This window comes from Myxine glutinosa, chromosome 2, assembly GCF_964187855.1.
Source record: "Myxine glutinosa chromosome 2, kmMyxGlut1.1, whole genome shotgun sequence".
NCBI classification, from domain to species: Eukaryota; Metazoa; Chordata; class Myxini; order Myxiniformes; family Myxinidae; genus Myxine; species Myxine glutinosa.
The window spans coordinates 154,023,635-154,040,014 of NC_136262.1; positions in this window are offsets into that span (position 1 = coordinate 154,023,635).

Here is a 16,380-nt window from a genome sequence, read left to right on the forward strand (position 1 = left end):
GTCGATCAGAAGAATGGACGCGACAAAAAGCTGGAATTCATCTGAGTTGCTTTATTGAAATCAAACACTCAGGCACTCTGAAAACCCGTTTATCGGTCAGCAATATATATCTATTAACCCAGGGGGTTTGCCCAGGCCCGGCGCCAGGGGGCGTGGCCCAGCGTCCTGGCTGCGGCCTGGCAAGTTGAGGGCGAGCCTGCCCGGGCATGCCCGGGCATGCCCGGGCGTCCCGACCGAGGCCTGGCAAGTTGAGCGCGGGCCTGCCCGGGCGTCCTGGACGAGCCCGGCATGGTGATCGCTCCGCGTCCTTGATAGGTGCAAGGCGATTGTGAAACCCCAGAGGCAGCCGCTACAATATATATATATATATATATATATATATATATATATATATATATATATATATATATATATACAGTATATATATATATATATACAGTATATATATACAGTATATATATACAGTATATATATATATATATATATATATATATATATATATATATATATATATTATATACAGTATATATATATATATATATATATATATATATATATATATATATATATATATATATATATATATATATATATATATATATATATATATATATATATATATATATATATATATATATATATATTGTTGTGGTTTTGAGAATAAAGGCAACCCCCCTTTAGTTAGTTACACCACAACATGTAGCCTCGCTTTAGCCAGTTATTTCTTATTAAATGTTAAGTATAGTCTCCTTCCCAGTGTTAGTATGCGTTGAAGCAGGTAAGTAAGGGTAGGCCTCATTGGGCCTGGAATGCCATGTGCTTGGCCTGGAACAAGTCGAGGAGGCCCTCGGGAGGAGTCGGAGGGATTGGCTGGCAAGCAGCAACAGCCAATGGGAGCCCAAGGGGAGTGGCCAACAACGGCGGCCAATGGGAGCTAAAGGGGAGTGGCCAGCAACGGCAGCCAGTGGAGGCCCTTGGAACATTCTGGTGGGACTCCGGGGGTGGGGGGGGGGGGGGGCTATAAAACCCGGCCCGAACCCCCGAACTCGCTCTCTCTAGCCCAGGACTCTGAACGAGAAACGCTCTCTGCTGCCCTGTTCTCCCTGGCTTTCTCTCTCGTTGCCCTTGCTCTCTTGGGAAACGCTCTCGCAGGATGATCTCTCTCATGGCCCTATACTTCGGCGATCTCTCCTGCCTGGACGCCCTGCACGTGCACTTTGCCTCGCTAACGTCGGGACATGCTGTGCGGATTCCCATACGTGCATGACCGAGGTTGACGTCCTTGCCGCGAACATCCTCGAGGGAAACGCCCAACGAGCCGTCCGGGGCGAGCTGCACCAAGTGGCCACGCTTGGAGCGTGTCCTCTTCTTCCTCCCTTTCCCCGCGCAAGTCAGAGGGCCCTTGTCTGGGAAACGTAAGTTAAGAACAGTTAAGTTCTCTCCTGTGTCTCTTTTCTCTGGCCACTGTACATTTGTAATAAACTTGTGTTTCGCTTCCAACTTGGCCGTTCACGTCTCTTCACCATTGGCCTCGCATTGCACGAGATAAAACCGCTCGATCGGGTTCATAGTAATTAACGGCATGAGTCACGTGACACGCAAACACTCGGGCGTATCAGACCAGCGTGACTCCTGTGAGGTTCAGCCCCCGTCCTCGTGGTGGCGTGTGTATCGAAGGTACGCGTGTTATTGACCGGAAACCCTTCCACACGCTCGCTGCGGGTTTGGCGGCTGGAATTGCTCCGCAATCCGCCCCCACGAGTGTAAAGTGGGTAGCGGCCTCGTGGACTCGAAGCTCCAGGGGGAAAAGGGCTCAACTCCCCCCTTAGTACGTCGACGGGCTCGAGATCCGCAACAATATATATATATGTATGTATAATTGTGTATGTATATATATATATATATATATATATATATTGTTGCGGATATGGGACTTGGCCTCAATATCCGCTTGTAAATACTCCCCTATTTCCCCAATACTCCCCAACTATCCCCAATCCCCCATTCCCTAGTCCCATTGCCTGTAAATAACGCTCTGTAGAACCGACCTTCCCCTTTTTCCCCCATTAAATGTCGTGCCCAGGTCCACCGCATCTCACGTAGACAACTTTCGGACATCTTGCTAGTTATTCTTAGTCTATGTCAGTTAAGGACTCGTTTCCATTAATTCTGACTCTTCGTTGCACCAGAATGTGATTATATGGCACCAGTAGTGAGTTTAGGACCTTCCCATACCTCCTCCCATCTTCTTCCCCAAACAACAACTACAACAACAACAACAACTACAACTACAACAACTACAACAACGGCGCGGCGCGGGGGAGTGTGCGTCCTCACACCGGCTCGGTTAGCCGCCATTGACCATGCGCTCCGACGGGGTTACCACGAAGGGGCTCCTTGTCAGCCCCTCGTCAAGGGCGGAGCCGGTAACCCCCCCCGCACGCACCCAATGAGAAGCAACGGGCCGATTCCATCTGGGGCGGAGCTAACGAGCCGAGGGCGTGTCACTCCCCGCCGGATATACGCAGCGACTTACCGGATGTGACGAGAGATGCGCCCCGAGCTTGAAGAAGAGCCAGTCACCACCTCCAAGCGCTGAGCGAGCTCCACGCATCGACCCGGTATTGCAGTACCTCCGAGAACGGTGCACCCCCTCCGAGAACGGTGCACCTTGAGCCATCGAATACCCGCTTTCCTTGCCATCAATCCCCGTGTGAGTCAGTTTTTGTCCTGTTTATCTGTCGTCTGTCAGGGAATAAGATAAGTGTGTCTAAGTGCCTGTCTTTCTATGCTGTCCCTCTTGTAGTTGTAATCTGACCTTCCGCCCTAATATAACCTCCTCCGGAGGTCTTGAGAACTGAACCCTTGGTGTTGTGTCATTTTAATCCCAGCCGTTGTGTCCTTTTCCTCAATTGATTTAGCGTAGCGCGACTCGGCAAACGTTCGAGTATAATCGGGTAACTTGTGCGGACACGGCGGCCATTCCGCTCGGCCCACCTTAACATCAAAGTCGTGTCTGTAACAATATATATATATATATATATATATATATATATATATATATATATATATATATATATATATATATATATATATATATGTATATATATGTATATATATATATATATATATATATATATATATATATATATGTGTATATGTATATATATATATATATATATATATATATATATATATATATATATATATATATATATATATGTGTATATATATATATATATATATATATATATATATATATATGTGTATATATATATATATATATATATATACAGTGGTACCTCGGCTTACGAGTGCCCCAACGTACGAGTTTTTCGGGATACGAGCCGTCGCTCGGGCGGTTTGTTGCTTTGGGATACGAGCCGAGATCCGATGTACGAGCTCAAAAAATTTATTTTTTTGAATTTTCCGGTTGTGGCTTCCGGTTCCGGTCACGCGGTTATCTTGCCGTGAAAGCATCTCTGCTTGGATATAAAACACGCAATCGTCGAAATACATGAGCGAGGAATCTCCTTGCTCCAGCCGGTGACGTCATCGGCGGGGATCCCCGCCTCCAGAGTGGCTGGTCACGTGACCGCCAAAGCGTGTCGCGCGTGCGGGTATAATGAGCTACACCTGTGGATCACGTGACCACGGAAGCACGCCTCGCTTGAGAGGCATGGCTTTCGGTTTGCGTTTTGCTTTATAAGGCGCGATAAATGGGCTTTTGAGTGTTAGCGGTTCATGGCGTTGACGGTTCATGGCGGTTCATGGCGGTTGACGGTTCATGACGGTTCATGACGGTTCATGACGGTTCATGGCGTTGACGGTCAAAAACCCATTACATCAATTTTACCAGGCACTGTACAGTAAGTACAGTGGACACCAAATGCACGGTGGAAGGCTAGAAGTAGAAGATCGTCCAAGACAAGTGAGAATAAGCCATACTTTGGAGGAGATGACGTCATTCGCTGGTCCGATAACCAAAGATGTGGTATAAAAAACCAGGTGAGCTAACAATGCAGCAATGAAGGAATTCGGCCAAGGCACCGGCACACAACGACCTACCTACATCGAAAGACTCAATGCCAATGGTGACAGAAGCCAAGACGGCCGGCTTAAACACCGCCGAAAGACCACGGTGTACCAACTTACGATGCAGAACATCTTGCACTTAATATGATGACAACAGGTGCCATCCTCTGACGTACCATTACAGGTACAGGTACAGTACACGTGAGCACAGAGCAAAAGTTCACTGAAACCGAGATTAAGAAAAAAGAAAAAACACCTCGTGGTCCGTGCTCGATATCCGAGTTTCAATCTTTTCAAACACATGATGCTCTCAGTCACGGTATCTCCTGCGAGCTGCTTCTCCTTCAACCACACAAACAACAACTTCTCCATATCTTCATGGATAGAGGTCCGGAGCTTTGAAATAATCGTAACGCCCTTGGCTGGCGTTATAGCCTTTATGGACTCCTTCTGCTTCAAAATCGTACATATCGTAGAAGGAGTACGATCGTACTGCCTCGCCAAGTCGACAACACGCACATCTCACCTGGCATGCTCTTCTCCTCTGCTTAATAAAACCAGTTTATTTCTTTCCATTCTCTTGTATTATGTACAGTATATACGAGGTCGTGCTTGTTTATACATTATTTGTTATTTATAAAGTACATTTTTGTTATTTAAAAGCACCTAACAAAAAAAATTGGTGTTTTTTTTTTGAGGCTGGAACGGATTAATAGCATTTCAATGCATTTGAATGGGAAAATTTGCTTTGACTTACGAGCGATTTGGCTTACGAGCTCCGTCACGGAACGGATTAAACTCGTAAGCCGAGGTACCACTGTATATATATATATATATATATATATATATATATATATATATATATATATATTAATATATATATATATATTAATATATATATATATATATATTAATATATATATATATATATATATATATATATATTAATATATATATATATATATATTAATATATATATATATATATATATATATATATATTAATATATATATATATATATATATATATATTGTTACATTTGTGGGGAGTAGGCAATGATTACCTTGGTCCAGGTAGAATTGTATAGTATACCATGCTCCGTATGTCGCAATGAAGAAGAAGAAACCCCATTTATCATAAGTAGGATATTCGTTTAGACCGGATGTCGTGTAAGCACGTATAAGTGTCCCCACGAGAGGGGTGGGGTTCTGTTATTTATTTAGGGATTAATGGTAAATCCCCTGTATGTAATTGCCTCTGTTGTTTTTCCTCTGTTCCTTATGACAATGCAGCACACCCACAGAGCCAGGCAATAGCGCATTAAAAGACACAAAATAAAAAGCAACCAGAAACAGGACTTTGAGCACCAACGATGATACCACCGATGTGTGATAACATCAAACAGGCAGGTCCGGGAGACCACGCCCCGGAGAGCAGTGATTGGTGAGGATTGTCGAGAAACAAACAGAGGGACTGGCTCATAGGAGCAGGCACGGGTGGCGTTGGATGACGTCAGAGCCTTGAGTACAAAGGAGTTGGAGGGCCGACATTTTCTTTCTCTGCTTTGGGATTTCATAAAGAACAATGTCCCCGACATTTTCGCTCTCGTTTTCTGGATCTGGAGGTGAACAGTCGCCAATAAGCTCTCTTGCGTTGGGACGAGCTCTTGCGGTGGGACAGTCTCAACGAATGGTCAAAGTTTACGAGCTCTTTGCTGTCGGGTTTGGAAGTGAATGGTCGTGTTCTGACATCATCATCGTGATTGTGAGGAGGAGCGAATTGCGGACCGAGGCCTGTGGTTTCCCACGCACGGACTGTGGACTGAGGCCTGCGTTTCCCATGAGCGAACTGTGCATGGAGGCCTGTGCTGTTTCCGCCAAGGACACGGGAGTTTTGACAATTCCCGAGGCGGTTCAGGAGACGCTCAGAGATAAGTACCTTAAAAACACGCACACATTTATTTTCACTTTTATTGTTCCCTTTGTCTGTATATGAGTCTGTATGGGGACGTCCCAGTCTGTGTAGGAATCTTAGTTTTGCCAGGTGTTATTTTGTGACCAGCATTTCTTCAATACAGCCGGTATTTTTGTACATTTGAAACCGTGTCTTCTGGGATGGAGTCTCCTGGTGGGACACGGCTGCCAACTAGGCCTTAGGTGAGGTCATATGTGGGTGGGCACTGAGGGGCTGCATGTGGTCGGACTGGGGGATGTGAGAGGTGCAGGGGACGTGATGTGGATGCCACGCACTGCGACCGTGCCCCCAGGTCCGAGGCCTTGGGAATGGCAGAGTTGGCAGCAGGTGCTCACCACATTGGCCAGCTTGGGCTAGTGGAGCCGTGTTCCTCGCAGGGGGTCATAGGATGGATGGTGGGTCGTGCCCTTATGGACACTTGTGGGCCATGTTGGCGGTTCGGCTGCTCAGCTTATCCGATAACCCTAGCACGGTAGAGGTGTGGATATGTCGTAGTCAAGGGTAGTCGTGTAGTAAAGGTCACCAGAGGAGGCGGATCCACATACTTGCCAGGATAAAAAGAAAATTGGGGAAATTAATAGGCCCCATGGGTAAATTTGGATTTTGGCAGTGTGGATTTGGCTTGGACCCTTCAACCTGCGACGACCTGCACTTAAGGTAAGGTGCCTTGATGCGCACTGTCCTAGGGCATCAGTACTTGCTCAGAAGTTGGGACATGAGTAATCTGGTGTGGGGGTGGGTCAGAGTGATGACATGGTCGGTGAGGGGAGTGGAGTGTGTGCCACAAAGTGTCTTGTGGGTGGCGTTTGTTTATGTGTGAAAGTTGTTGGTGTTTTTGTGTGGTCGTGAGAAAGAATTGAGATGTCATTAGAGTGTGAATGCGGTAATTCACGTGTACGCAGGCCATGGCAGTATCTCTTTATTGTGAAATGTGTTAAGAATTGAATGGCAGCCGGGGGAGGAAATGTCATTTTGGATGTTTTGGGTGGGGAAGGTGTGTGTGTCCGTAGGTACGGATCAAGCTCTAGAGGAGCAGTGACTGCGGCCCCCTCGGAGGTAGTCTGCCCCTGGCAGCCGGTGGTGTCTGGAAATTGGAAACCCGTCAGATGGGGGGTCTGGTTAGGTGCCCTGAGGGTATGGAGAACCCCGGCGACCCAGAGAATATGAGAGCCTGAGGCCAAAGGAGCCTGGTGCGGAGACCTTCCCCGGCGGGACGACAGCTAAGGATCTGTTTGGCTGTCACGGGGCTGAGAATTGAAGGGAGGGTGTGGGAGTCCGATTGGCAAGGGTCCGACCATCACATTTTCCGATCAGCAAGGGAACCCCGCCCCCGAATGTTCTCGATGGGCATGAGAGAGAGAAGTGACGCGACCATTGGTGGAGAATTGAGCCTGTGATGTAGAGAGAGAGAGAGAGAATGAATGAATGAATGAATGAGATTGAGAATGAATGAGATTGAATTGAATTTGCAACACCATTTATTTCACAAAAAACACACCAGGTCAAGTTACATTTTTACAGAAGAGAAAAAAAAACAAAAAAAAAACAACAGTTCTTAATGTTAAAAAGAAAAGTACAAATTCGATTCATTTACAACACATAATGCTTCATTAATACACCATTTGCACTCAAAGAGTTTGCCATTTTCATTCGCCACATAATAATCAAACTCTGACCTTATTCTTGCAGACACCAGCCCTTTAAACATAGGAACAACATCAAACCCATGGCCATTATCAATTTTAATTTTCCTTGATTTATATATTGAATATTTTGCTACAGCAACTAAGAAGTTTAGGAGAACACCAGAGTCCTTGCAGGAGGGTCTGAAAGATACACCAAAAATAAAAGAGTGTGAAGTAAAAGGAAAAGCCAACTGCTCAAAAAGGTGTGTGAGAATCAAGAAAAGACGTATTAGTCTTTCGCATTTCACATAGGCATGAAAGAGATCCTCCTTCTGTACACAGAAGGGGCATGCTACTGGCACTGAGCTGTCAAGGTGATGAACAAAGGTGTTCGTAGGGAGAGCCCAATGTGCTAGTCTCCACTGGATATCTGCGAGGAACCCGTAAATAGGTAGTTTGTACATATTAGGCCACAGTGGTGTGGCAGGAGACCCTGGCCCTAACCTTTCTGACCACAAGGCCACTCGCGCCACTCCGGAGAAGGGTGATGCTTGGTTTTCTTGAAGGAGCTTGGGAATACCCGCCTTTTTTACCAAATGAAAAGGAGATACAAGTTCACCATTTGACTGGAGAGCTGGGAGCACCTTAATTTCAGGGAAAGACAGCCGAAAATCCTCAACATTGTTTATACCTTCCCAGCCAATATTTAACTCCTTAAACTTCCTCTTGACGATGCGTACAATTTGGCTGACAATACGCACGGATCTTAAACCAAGAATGGCCGCCACCCTGCCAGCAGACATCCATTTTGTCCCAGATGTATCCCTCAGGTCACAAACTTTGCCAATTCTTCCTTGAGTAAATTTCCTAATCAAAGTCGGACTATGAGGAATGCATGGAAAAAAACCGTTATAGAAAATAGGCTCTTGGATAAACATCCGGCAATTATAAGCCTCAAGGCAACGATGAACCCCAAAACCTTTCCAAACTCTCAGCAAACCCTGATAAAAAGTTGGGATTGAAACTAAGCTGACACGGTCAAGGTTCACCAGGAACAAGTGCATTTTAATAACACAGGCCTCCCGCTTGTTGCAACAAGCAAAACGCAAATGAGCGCCAGGGCAGCTCTTCAGCATACAACAGACGTTGCACAGACTGTAGGTGAAAAGCCATAAGCCGGGTGGACACATCCACAATTTCATGTCCACCCTCCTTCCGAGGATGGTACAGTATTTGCGGCCGAAGCCAGTGGTATCCATTCCAAAAGAAATTAACCAAGACCCGCTGGATGGCTGGTATCAACTCCTTGGGTGGCTGCAAGGCAATTAGTTCATGCCATAATCTTGCTGCTATCAAGTTATTTATAACAAGAGTGCGGCCTTTGTAAGAAAGAGATCGCGGCAGTCCTTCCCATCGTTTCAACCGGTGTGTAATTTGTTCAATCATTCCTTCCCAGTTCTTCATTTCTACTTCCTGGTTGCCGAGATAGACACCAAGATATTTGACCCCATCTGTTTTCCACTCTAAATTATGTGGGAGTGACGGTGGCAGTGTTAAAGAAAGGTTATCTGAACCGCACCATAAGGCTACACTCTTGCCCCAATTTACTTTGGCAGAAGAGGCCGCAGAGTAGTCTTTAAAGCAACGCTGCACCGCAGCAACACTACTTGGGCCTTTAATCAGAACACATACATCATCAGCATAAGCTGTGACCACAAATCTTGAACCAAAAACGTCTCCCACATCCTGAGTTATTCGCTGCCTGATGGATGCTAAGAGTGGTTCAAGGGCAATTATATACAGAAGTCCAGAAAGGGGACAACCTTGACGGATACCCCGTCGGAAAGGAAAAGGGGGGCATAAACTGTTGTTTACTTTCATCATGCAGAAGGTGTTAGTGTATAACAGCTTAACATAGGAAATGAAAGTTTCGCCAAAACCCATCCGCTCCAGAACAGAAAACAAATGTGTATGATCAACACGATCAAAAGCCTTTGTTTTGTCAAGAACCAACAACCCAAAACTGGCACGCAAGTACTTATTACAAGAAATAATATCCCTTATCAAAAAAATATTGTCATAAATTGACCTTCCTGGTACACAGTAGGTCTGGTCAGGGTGCACAATAGAGCTGATCACAGTTCCCAAACGGTTTGCTAAAGCCTTTGACAAAAGCTTGTAATCCGCACACAGCAATGAGACAGGCCGCCAGTTCTCGACGAGTTGAGTGTCCCCAGCCTTTGGCAACAGGCACATGACTGCTCTTCTGCAGGACAGGGGAAGCTCTCCAACATGAAGGCATTCATCAAATACCTCAAGCAGGTCAGGTCCCACAAGTTTCCAAAAAGTCTTATAGAACTCTCCAGGCAAACCATCAATCCCAGAGGCTTTACCATCCTTCAAGCTCCGCATAGCAGTTTCAAGTTCAGCAGCCGAAACTGACATGTTCAATGTGCGTTGCTGGTCCTCCTCAAGTCTTGGAAGCCCAGTAGTCAGCTCCTGCAAGGTCTCATTACTTATGCTCTGGGGGGAGTACAAGTTTGTATAAAAACCCTTCAAAACAGACTTGATCTCCTGTTGGGAGGTCACTATTGACCCATTAGCAGCACGTAGCCCGTGAATCTGTTGTGCTTTTTTGACAGAGTTCTCCAAGCTAAAGAAGTCCTTATTTGGCATATCCAAAGTCAAGTAACTCATCCTCATACGCACCAAGGTACCCATTGCCCGCTGCCTCACCATTTCGGGCAGTAACGACCTTTTTGTCCATAGTAACTGATCAAATCCCAAATCTTTCCCAGCCCCATTACGATTCTGTTCCAATTCTGCAATTTCGGCCTTTAATGAGTCAACTGAGAGACTTTGCATTTTAGTAGTAAACAGACTATACTGTTGACAAAACGTTTTAACTTGACACTTTGCAAAGTCCCACCATATGCGAAGGTTGGCATGCTCAAGCTTAGAAGACCGGATTTTCCCCCACACGGTTCGGAAGGCATCTTCAAATTTCTTATCACTTAACAACCGAGTATTGAGTGACCAGTACGCGCTACCTCCTGATGTCAGGGGTAATTTAAAGGACATTGCCACTAAATTATGATCTGAAAACCCTGTTGGGAGTATTTGGGTAGTGGACACCACATTCAGCATTGGCTTATTGATATAGATCCTGTCCAGCCTTGCCCTTGATATGACGCCATCATGACATCTGCACAATGTGTAGGCCCGTGAAGTTGGATGCTGCAACCTCCACACATCCGCAAAACAATAGTTCTTGATGAGGCTCGCTAACACCTTTGCAGAAGCGCCGTGGGGTTCATGTCCATTCCTGTCAACTGAAGGATCAATTGTACAGTTAAAGTCCCCTGCGATACAGGTGAGAGCAGCTGGATCCAGTCCCTCTACAAAGTCCCGCAATGTGGAAAAGAATGTTCTTCTTTCTATAGGTTCACTTGGTGCATACACATTTACTATAATAAGCTTTTGTGTATTGCAGTAGAACTCCACCGCTATCAAATGTGCCTTATGGACCTCCCTATAAATAACACTCTGAGTGGGAAGCCTGGGACTTAAGGCGATGGCAACACCCGCCTTGGGTGTGGAAACCCCACTCAGCCACTATTGCCCTTTAAAAAGTTTACACCATTCAGCTGCCAAATTGTTTGTGGCATGGGTCTCTTGCAATAGACTGACATCTGCTTTTACCCTCTCCATTGCCTGGATTGCTTGAATTTTTCGTAAGGGGGCACATCCCCCATTGATGTTCAGGGAGGCAATATGTATTTCTCGCATTGTCATTCTAAGGTGGTAGCTCACCGTCCGCCTGCAATTCCTTATTCGCCTTTGTTACTGCTTTACGAAGACGTTGAAATTGAGGCTCCGAGAGCATTGGGTCATTTTTCTGTAAAAGAGGTTTCGAAACCTTGATGAAAGCTTGAACATCAGGGAAATGATCTCTAATTACAACATGACGTTGTCTAAACGTTTCGTTTAAGAAATCAATGACCTTCCCTTTTGTCACCTCTGCTTGCCTCACCTGCTCCTTCCGAGACTCACTCAGGGCAGCAAGACTGCATCCTTCCTCATCAGCCTCGACCCCACTCTCACCTAGTGGTGTGTCAGGTACTGGCACCTCATCTGTGTCATTGTCACCATGGTATTTTTGTTGCGTCTGCATGGCACCAACTACCCCATCGTTGTTGTCTGCCACTGACTTATCAATCTCTTTCTCATCATCTTCCGTTGAGATGAGGGTCCTTAACTGCTCGTCGCATGGTGCAGGGTGTCCACCATCACACACGGTGACACGCTCGGTAATGCTTCGATTCTCTTCATCCTGTGAAATGGGCAGATTCCCATCTCTACCTATTGCATTACCATTTTGCTCATGGTCATCAGGTTGGTCTGTATTTCCATCTGCCTGCACGAGAACCATTTTGTTTCCTTTTCCTCCATTCTCATCGCTCGCAAGAGAGCGTTTCAAGTTTCTCCTCGACTCGGTCTCCATCAGCTTCACCTCCTCGAAGTCCCTTTGTTCTTGAGGTTGCAGCCTCTCCTCCACATATGGTTGCTCCACTACCGTATGGGCTTCTCCACCAGCACCACTGTCACCCGCACCCTCGTATTCCGGTGTTGACCTTTTTTCGACACCTGGCTCATCTACAGGGTCGTTCAAGTCATTTACAGGGGTGGGGGGGGGGGGGGGGCTGCCCCCAGCTGCTGTGGCATAACTCTTCCTCACATCAGGACAATACTGCCGAGTGTGTCCGTATGCCCCACATGTATAGCAAATCAAGGTCTCAGTAGCTGCAAAGATCCGGTAATCATGATCTCCTATTTTAAAATTTATAGATATGTTCAGCTGTTTTGCCTCATCCTTTAGTACGACGAAACAAAAACGTCTAAACGACTCTACATGCTTCAGCCTTCCGTTCCTGGTTCGCAGGGGGACCGTGATAATTCGTGAGACGACAGTCCCATGCTCCCCTAATTTACGTAGGATTTCTTCATTCCTCAGAAAGGGCGGAACGTTACTTAAAATAACTTTAACCGCCGGCTTGTCCATGGACGATACCGGGACAAATTGGTCGTTCCCCAACGTTAACCCGTTTTGCACCATGATGTCTGCAAGGCTAACTTGTGACACGAAAACCACCACTTTGTGGTTCATTCGAGACGCAGCACGAATGTTATTCACCCCGATCAAATCCCCGATTGCAAGTAGAACATCGTCCATTTGCACGTCTTCCGGCGGAACAAGGCACAGCCCGTGCTTACGCGATAACACCTCATCACTAACACGATCAGCAGTTCTTTGACTATTCCTATTAGCCATTTATCGGCAATAAACTAAACAAACTAAACAGTAACAATGCAATAAACTAACCAAACAAATCAAAATTAGTTAAATAAATAAATAAATAAATAAATAATCGGCACGGTATAACCAGCCCACGTTATAAATTAATACAGGTGGCTAACCGTTACCGTGCTGTCTCTCTCTCCCTCTCTTGTCTCAAGAGCAGAAGGGAAACACGGAGAAAACTTCACAACCTCGTACAAGGACACAAATGGAGTGAAAGGAGGATAGGAAAGACCACCAACACAGCACCGTACTCACAGCTCAACACCCACAGCCGCCATGATTACCACACCCACGCACGACTCACAACCATCCAGAAGGGGGCGCGAGAGAGAGAGAGAGAGAGAGACAGACAGACAGACAGGCAGAGAGAGAGGACGTAATGAGGGTTTGATAAAAGGTAAAGAGAGACCGACATTTTCCTTCTCGTTTTTGGATCCCTTCATGGTCGGACCTTGTTCCCTGCTGCCCTTGTGATTCCTCTACCTCGACCTCTTGCCCCTCTCGTTCACCTCTGTCCTCGACTCTTGCTGACGGTGTTCCTTTGACAAGCGAAGAGCGGGGTCTCATCGTAGCGGCTGGGAGACAAGCTGCACGCCTACCACTCAAGACGGACGGTGGGGCCTGGAGAGCGTGCGCACGCGCCAAGGTCGGGCGGTCTTCCCGCCAACTGGAGCCGCGTCCGGACTGCGCTTGGAGCCTGACGATCCCTGACACAGCAGCCATTTGAGTTAAGCCCACACACACGCGCACGGCCCCTTTATTTTCATATATCCTCCCGTGTGTTTTAGACGTCTGGTGTGGGAGCGCTCCACTTTAGAACATTTATTATTTACTGCGTTTCCTTTGTCCCAGCATTCCGTTGTAAATAAACCCTTATATTATTTTCACTATATATTCTAAACCCGTTCCCGCTTGAGTTAATTTCCACAGGGTTGAAGGCTGCCGCACGGAACCGACAGGTAAAAGCTTTCCGCTTCTTCTTCTTCTCTCTTCCTTCCGTGCTTGTATAAGTGAAATCCGATATTGAATAATGCCTCAAATGACGCTCGATTTGCTGTCCATGATTTCCCGGTCTTCACTGAGGGGAATCACACGACAGTATATATCCAAAACTCCAGGGATTGCATTTTTTCATAAAAAAATTAGTGCTTGACTTTTGGGGGAAACATAAGCTATAGTTAAATTGTAAAGATATCTGTGCACACAAAATAATTTAATTTGAATTTAAGCAAACAAAACAGAGGCACCCAGGAACGAAAGAAAAACTCGAGGATGTCATATTGAAACCTGACAGTATGTTCCCAAATGGAAATCATGAGGACCGGATATACATTGCTGTCACTGTTTATCCTAAGGAAAGGAATGATTAGTACGAACCTGACTTTCCATGAATAAATCAAACTTGAAGACGGGCAATTCAGCTCGTCTATATTATAAAAGGAGCCCTGTCTGTCTGTTTGTCGTGTTATAACCTGAGAACAGATGAACGGACTTCAATAAATCCAACTACGGTGGATTCAAGGACCTCCTGGGGAAGGTTTGTGATGCAAATAAAATAAATTCCCCCCCAAAAAGAGGAAGGTTTGTGTATGTTTACATGGGTAGACGTGGCAAAACTGCAAACGCCAACTTGTGATGCTAGTTATCCTGCATAGAGGGCAGGATCTCGCAGGAATTCTTTTTTGTTCTTGCCCCATAGATTAGCTATCGCAGCAAAGATTGGTATTTCCATCAGTGAAGCAGCGGGTCTTATATGCTAGTGTATATAACACGTACCCTAACCTCCTAGATAAAACCCATTGTAATGGGGCTATGGTGTATGTGTATATGTTTTTATGTTTGTGTGTATATATTTATATATTTTTCATAAATTATAATAAGTACATGACTCTTTTTGGGAGATTGAAGTTTAAATTCATTTGTAAAGATATATGTGCACACAAAATAATTTAATTTGAAATTGATTAAATAATGCAACGATTACAAAACGTGGTTTAATGAGCTGAAAGAGAATATTTATGGTCTTTTTGGGGACTTGTCTAATTTTCTCCGATGACATATTGACACTTGACAGTTCCCAAATGGAAGTCATGAGGATTGAATATATATTGCTTTGACTGTTTATCGTGGAGAAAGGAATGATTATTCTGAACCTGACTTTCCATGAATAAATCAAACTTGAGAAGAACAGTACTTACGTGTTTTTACTGCGCGTTGTAGACGGTCATTTCAGCTCGCGTATCACGCACCCTAACGTGTAGATACATTTTAGTGAAGAAATGCATATTACAAGGTGTCTCAAAATACATGGAACCCATGTCACTGCTAATAATTCTGCCAATATTAATGTTCTTGTTCTTTTTTTCAGATTTGAAGAGAGGAGACCATAACAACTAATAATTATCAATCAAAATGCCTTGGACAAAGGAGGAAAAAATATTTTGCGTCACTACTTATTTGGAGACGAAATCATTCAAAACGGTCCAAGCAAAATTTCGCAGGAAGTTCAACTTCAACAACTATCCCCAGAAAAACCAAATTTATCGTTGGGCACACAAATTTCAAGCCACTGGATCAGTAAACAACCTCAAAAAGAAGGCAGAAACACCCATTTCTGGCAGGAAGCTGACTGCAAGATCTCCCGACAATGTGAATGCGGTGAGACATTCTGTCGGAAGGAGCCCGAAAAAGTCCATCCGAAGACATAGCCAAGAGCAGTCACAAAGGAGCGTTACATTGTGGTGCTCAACAAGTTCTGGAGGGGACTTGGGAGACGTCGTGGCGTGAATCGAGATGTGCAATGGTTCCAACAAGATGGGGCAACTCCACATACAGCCAACATCACGATGGAGTGGCTGGACCACCGATTCCCTGATCGGCTGATCAGCAGGCGCCGCGAACCCGAGTGGTCTCCGCATTCACCCGATCTGAACCCCCCAGATTTTTATCTCTGGGGGTTCTTGAAGGACCACGTGTATGAGAATCGTCCTCAATCCATTTCTGAACTGAAAGTGGCCATCACCCAGAAGATTCGTGCCATCAGGAAGGAAGAGTGTGTCAGGGTGATTGACAACTTCGCTCGTCGGCTTCAAGTGTGTCTAAGGCGCAAAGGCGGTCATTTGGAACATGTGCTCTCATAAATGTATCCTTTGAGCTAGAGACCTCAAATCTTCAGTTTTTAAATTGTTATCATATCAGCTTCCAGGAAATGTAATCTTTTTTGGAGTTTCTTGTCTGAGTAATAAATTATTATCATGTTAATGGGTTCCATCTATTTTGAGACACCCTGTATATTGGGAAAGTGATGGTAGCCAGTTTATACATGCTAAAGTAGCCAGTTTATATATTCAAATAACTCATTTCCAAATATGATGGTAAAATGAT